This window comes from Amphiprion ocellaris, chromosome 14, assembly GCF_022539595.1.
Source record: "Amphiprion ocellaris isolate individual 3 ecotype Okinawa chromosome 14, ASM2253959v1, whole genome shotgun sequence".
NCBI classification, from domain to species: Eukaryota; Metazoa; Chordata; class Actinopteri; family Pomacentridae; genus Amphiprion; species Amphiprion ocellaris.
The window spans coordinates 9,613,104-9,619,424 of record NC_072779.1 but is presented as its reverse complement, the minus strand read 5'-3'; the positions used below and the strand labels follow the sequence as shown (position 1 = coordinate 9,619,424).

The 6,321-nt window shown below is 37.1% G+C and overlaps 5 non-coding genes across 5 annotated transcripts; all 5 read right to left on the bottom strand.

Annotated features, from left to right (window-relative positions):
- Positions 1–518: 518 nt before the first annotated feature.
- LOC111580026 (small nucleolar RNA SNORD65) lies at positions 519–592 on the bottom strand. Its single transcript, XR_002747141.1, has one exon. It is a non-coding gene; the product is annotated as a small nucleolar RNA SNORD65 (small nucleolar RNA).
- Positions 593–751: 159 nt separating this feature from the next.
- Positions 752–829, bottom strand: LOC111580025 (small nucleolar RNA SNORD49). The gene has a single exon (XR_002747140.1). It is a non-coding gene; the product is annotated as a small nucleolar RNA SNORD49 (small nucleolar RNA).
- Positions 830–1,430: 601 nt separating this feature from the next.
- Positions 1,431–1,504, bottom strand: LOC111580022 (small nucleolar RNA SNORD65). Its single transcript, XR_002747137.1, has one exon. It is a non-coding gene; the product is annotated as a small nucleolar RNA SNORD65 (small nucleolar RNA).
- Positions 1,505–1,688: 184 nt separating this feature from the next.
- On the bottom strand, positions 1,689–1,763 carry LOC111580023 (small nucleolar RNA SNORD49). Its single transcript, XR_002747138.1, has one exon. It is a non-coding gene; the product is annotated as a small nucleolar RNA SNORD49 (small nucleolar RNA).
- Positions 1,764–2,205: 442 nt separating this feature from the next.
- Positions 2,206–2,277, bottom strand: LOC111580024 (small nucleolar RNA SNORD49). Its single transcript, XR_002747139.1, has one exon. It is a non-coding gene; the product is annotated as a small nucleolar RNA SNORD49 (small nucleolar RNA).
- Between the last annotated feature and the right edge of the window lie 4,044 nt (positions 2,278–6,321).

Genomic DNA, 6,321 nt, shown 5'->3' with positions numbered 1-6,321 from the left:
GTGTTTCACAGAAGATCTGTGGTCACCACTGAGCACACCGTAAGTTTTACATGCCATCTACTATCACTTTTCAAAAACAGGTGAACAGAAAAGGCTAGCTGAGGTGAGACATAAATAAAGGACAAAAGCGTGTACAAAGCAACTGGCAAATCCCCTCTGAACTGTTTTCACAAGTTTGTTTGCTTAAGAAACTAGTCTGTGGTTGAGGTTTATAGTCACAAGTAGCTTTGCTAAATCCTGTTAATACTCTGCTTTGACTCAGTTTCCCCAGCAGGTGTCAGACTATGCAGCTATTTTATTGTAAATTCAGCAGTGCAGATATTAGACTAATCCTTTAGTTACAAGGATATCAACAGTTTATCAGTTTCAAACTTCATTATATGGGTATATCTTACCATATGGAGTATTCAGGTATAGTGACAGTTGCTGGAACCACCACATCCAGTTCTGAAGGATCAGAAAGAGCAGGTTAGTCCACAAATATCATTCAAGAGTACCCTGTAATGTCATGACCGAATGTTCAGAAAACCGAAAGTCACCACTGAACAATCTGACGGTAATTCCAGCTTTTTCAGTTTAGGTTTCATCACAACAGTGCATTACACATTTATGTACTACAGACTGAAGCCTACCTGTCAAAATTCAGGGCCCAGGATCAGACCAGCAGACTTCCGTCTGTAATAAATATGAGGTGGAAAATGAGAAAAGACAAATGTAATTTGAAAACCTTGCTTGTGTTTACCTTTAAAAGACTCAGAAAAGTGGATTAGAGACTATCGTCAGTTGTCGCATCTGACGGCACTTCCTATTCCAGGTTTTCATCATTGATAAAGCTGCTCCAGGGTTCACTGAACTCTGGGCAAATAAGTTTTTCCATTGAACTCACCACTGTGCAACAAAATCACTTGATTTCAATTTTGCTGCCACATTACAAAATTCAATAGTATTTGATTACATTAATTTAAACTGGACAAACTTCCATGTTGGGAAAATTTTGATTTTAAAAGATTGATTTGACTGTCAGGCTCTTGTAGTATATAGACTGGTGGCATGAAATGTAGCAGGTGACAAATTGATGTCTGCAGTACGCGCATTTCAAATTTCTGCTCCATTTACTCCCACATCAAATGGAGTTTGATCTAGCATTCTGAAATCTGAACTCATTCGTTTGCTGCAAAATGCTTGTTCACAATCAGGAAGTCTGTTTTCACTGCACAAAAGTGAGCTTAGGAAAATTTATGACTGCATTTCAAAGAAAAGACATCTAAAAATTAACTTACAGTTGCCATCTCCAAGGTGTAGCTACATTGCAGAAGAGGAATCATTTTCCAAAGAAACAGCTCAACCTTGAGAAAGCAGAAAAAGTCCAAAATGGTGAAAATCCAACCTTGATCAAGACATCTCCAGACAAAATCTTATTGTTGTTTTGTGTTCAGAAAACCAATGATCAACACTGAACAATCTGCCGGTAATTCCAGCTATATCAGTTTAAGTTTCATCACAACAGAAACATACAGTTTTCCAGTTTTATAAGAGAATGCAAATTCACCTGCATGAAACCAATCGGTGACCAGCTGGTTTAGCTGGAAGCACAAGCAGCACTGCATGGCAACTTGTAAGAGAAGGAAAACGATTAAATTAGTTAAGCAATAGAGAATAGTAACTACATTACTTGTGAAACACTTAACATTCAGAAAATTGGATGAGAAATCGTCAGTTGTCGCATCTGACGGCACTTCCTATTCCGCGTTTTCATCACTATAAAGTTTCACCAAGTAACACATTAATGACTTGTTAATTTACCCATCATTCAAACATCTGCTCAACAGCAGATGTGTTATTCTTCTTTACATTCTTTATGGCGATTCACACAACTCTTCAGCTGCAGAAGAAAAGCAATGAAATGTTAGTGAGGTTTTGCCAGTTTATTTTTTACAGCCAAAACTGCATGCTGTAAAACTAAGACACCACTAATCAACATTCTGCTAGCAATTCCAGCAGTTTTAGTTTAAACTTCATCATTACATTTGATGGTTTTAGCAAATTTAACTCAACAGTGCTTTAATAAACCAACCTTAGTCCTGAGGTTCCATCCTCTTGAGCTGCCATGTTGTAATGAGTCTGAAAAAAGAAAATAAGAAAGTTAACTTTGATTGAAGGTGTGTTGAGGTTCAACATGCAGAATCAGTTAGTTTAGGAGGCTCAGAACAGTGAGAGAGAAACATCGTCAGTTGTCGCATCAGACGGCACTTCCTATTCACAGATTTCATCACCGACACAACTGCAATAAGACAGTCAGTTAATTTACAGTTACTCACCTCCCAGTGATAAGGAGGCCTCATGATTTGATTTTCACAATAAACTTGTGTTGTCCACCTGAAGGAAAAAAGTAAAGAGTTTTAAAAGATAAGTCAACAGGCTGCCTCATACTATAGTTGGGCAACAGTTACAAGTTCAAGCAGTTATCTATGAGTAAATTGGGTTAAAATGTCATTTGGCATCATGATTTGAGTTGTACACTATCATCACATTCATTAAGTCAAATAATAGTCATCAAACTACTTCATTAAAATAATACAGCCAATATATTTTAAGAAACTCAACATTCATGGGAAATATTTATCATAACGTAAAGAGAAATAATGACGGTAAGTTTAGCCTTTGATAGGGTCACCAAACGTCCCGTTTTCCCAGGACATATCCTGTTTTCACGCCCTGTCCTGGCTGTCTTTTATAAAGGGATGAAGATGTCCTGGTTTTCATTGTGCCACTAAATTAAAAGTTTGTGAGCTATTTTTATTGAAGTACAATTGGTAATATAACAGAGGCATTTTTTTGTTTTTTTTCTAATACAACAGTGGCATTATTTCTTTATTTCATTCGTTATTTTTGAAACTTATCATAATGAAACATGTTGAGTAACCTCTGAGAAGCCTATCTGAATTTGTGTCTTTAGTCATAGTTAGCATTTGGTAATACAGCGTAACAGTTTTCTACCCGTGCAGAGGAGGCACAGTTTAAATGCATTGAAATTTTAAGGCATCGTTGAGTAAACTTCGAGCATCATTTGAGTATCTCACTGCCTGGCCGAGTGTCCTGGTTTTCGGTAATTAAAATATGATCACCCTAGCCTTTAAGGCATATGCGTCTTCAGACTTTTCCAGGAAAAACGACATTATATGGGACAGTAGTGGAACTTTTTCTGCACAAGACACTTATAATAACGTGAGTGAAACAAAAAAAAAAAACATCTCACTTTCTATTTTATCCTTTCCCTCTTTCTGTTCTCTCCACGTGGCTGCCTGAGGCCCAGCAACTACCTGCTAACTTTAGCTAACAGACATTTAGCTTTAACGAGATTTAACTAAAGACAACAAACTATTAGCTGAACTTACGTGTGTTATTTCAACAGTTAGTTCTGGGGCCTGGTGGTTACTGAACTGTAGAAACAAGTTCAACAAAAACTGCCACAGCCCAACTCGACCAACTGCAGCCACAGACGAAGGGAAAAGGATCCGGAACGCGGTCGCAATCGTTTTTAAACCCGACCGTCGCATGAATCATACGTCACTAGTTCTTCACCCGTATCAATGGCGCGATATATCGACGTACAGACGCTGGGTCGCCGCCTGCTGGTCCGGAGTGACATCATCATGCATTTATGTGGTGTTGCCATAGACTGGGCGTTCCAAGATTAATTCACTGAATGTGTGCAAAAAGTATTTAGATTTCAGTTGTAAAATTTTTTTGGGGGGACATTCATTGGCAAAAAAATAAAAAATGACATTTGGATTGGATGCAATAATAATAAACACCTCCAGATTCACCACTACATTTTACCCAAGTGCAATACGGATATTTAACACATAATAGCGTCAATATCCTGAATGACATATATTTATCATATATCCAGTGCAATATATTTGTCTCTGCTGTTTGTTGTCATGCTTGTTTTTCCCACTGTCTTATCGGCTCAAGTCACAAAATAGTTTATTAGTCAGCAGCAAAATCAAAACTATTTACAATGTGCAAAGTACAAACTGTGGTGGGCTTCTGCTACAGTGGAGGGCTAAAAGTAAAACTATATACAAGTACAGGTGCTGGTCATATAATTAGAATATCATGAAAAAAGTTGTTCAATCTTCTGTTTGAGCTTTATCATGTTTAGAAAGCAGATCAGATAATTACAGTTTGTTAATGCTGAATACATTTATAAACCACAGTAAAAATCCGTTTTATTGTTTAGAAACAACAAGACTGTTGGCACAAAAGAAAAACAAACGGGTGCGTCTTTGGCTTCGGCGCAGCTCGTTTTGGATCAACTCCGTGAGTATTAGTGTGGTTTTTTTTTTTCTTCTTGTGGTATTTCAGGTATACCGCACAGTAGTAATAAAACTGGGCCTGGATTGGAGCCATCAGCTGGTGCCATGCTGGTTAGAGAAACGCTTTCATCAATGTTGGGGCTCTTCACACTGATTTGGAGCCCATCAGTCAGGGTGACTCCAGCTGTCAGCCAGTAGACTTATGGTGCACAACATGGGGGCAGATAATAATGACTGATTGCATTAGGAGGAGTGTGTGTGAGTGTGTGTGTTCTTGTGCACTGCCATAAAATCTTCCCCTTAGCGTGCCAGCCATGGGAAACCAAATCAGTGGCTGTTATTCAAGAAGAACATCGCCCTGCCTTTATGGTTTTTCAGATGTCAGTATGAAGTGTGTATATGATGCCTTTCTATAATTAGAAACAGCAGAGGGTGCTGTGTGCAGAGGTGTGTTGCTCTGCAGTTCCCAGTTGTCTTTGACTGAAAATTAAGTAAATATTGAAAATGATTGACTGTGTGAGGCCAAGAAGGTTTCAATAAATTTCCTCCATCCCCTGGGCACAACAGATTTTATGAACATGTTAAATATTTGGTTTTTATATGTGTGTGAGTTTTCATCATAGTTTTAGCATAGTTTTTTCTATGTGCTTGTTTAGTTTTGTCACCTGTGTCAAAGGTGCTAAACAAATAAGTTGAATGGCTAAAGTGAATAATTGACTAAATTGTGATTGTTACAATAGAAGTGTTTTCATTGTAATGTAAGGCTTTATAACATTGTTAAGGTTGGTGTTAAAATCTAGAAAGAAGAAAAAGAAGATTAAAGAAAGAAAGTACCTAAAAAAGAAGCAATGAAATAAAAGGGAAAAAGTTAAAACAATCAAAGTTTTATAAATTATGGGGAAAAAAAGATGTAAGAAATTCAAGAAGTTTATTTAATAAATAAACAGGAAATTTGTAAATAAGTGTTGTAGTCTTTTTCAGTTAAATGATGGATAGGTGTAGTGAGAGACAGTCAAACAATGGGGCAGAAATAAGAATGACAAACTCATACAGCATGGGGTTGCGAACGGGAATCGAACCCGGGCCTCAGCGTTGAGGACCTACTACATGCGTCAGCGGATTAACCCGCAGGGCTATATGATCACACATATTGCCTGTCAGCAAAGGTGCACCAATGCAATAGAAAGTGTAGGGGAAGGGTTAGGGTTGGAGAGGCAGGTCCTGACAGTTGTAATGTATTCTCAAAAAATGGATATTAAATTAAACATTTTTTCATAATTTAATATTAAGTCACTCTAACCAAAAAATTTGTAAAATAAAGTTGGGGTTTTTCCTTCAGCGCTGTGGTTGAACTGTACCGTTAGGTTTACCGTTAGGTTTACTATGTCGACAGCGCTGAAGGAAAAACCGCGAATTAATTTCTTAGAATATCCGGCTGCTTTGTATTAATATTAAAAATATTTATGTGTAATATTTAATTTACCTTTTTTTCATTACAACTGTAAGGACCTTGCTCTGTAACCCTAACCCTAGACTTTCTATTGGATTTATACACGTTTACAAGGTCAGAACATGTGTGCTCATGTAGCTCTACGGGTTACACCTCTGACGTATGTACTAGATCCCCACCGCTGAGAGCCGGGTTCAATTCCCGCTCGCAACCCCGTGCTGTATGAGTTGCCCTAACTCTTACTTCTAGCCCGTTGTCTGGCTGTCTCTTACTACGCCTATCCAAACAAAAAGTGAAAGAGACTACTACACTTTTTTAAATAGTTCAATGTTTATTTACAAATAAACACCTTAAAGACAATAACACTTTTACTAGGAATTAAACACAATTTACTATGAAAACTTTAAATATACAATTACACATTCAAATCTACTACAAGTTCTTAAAATTACAAACTACAACAGTTTATCTAAACATTTAATATTGAAAATAATATTTTTACTCATCACATCCTATAATACTTTTCACTCAACAATTACACATTAAAAA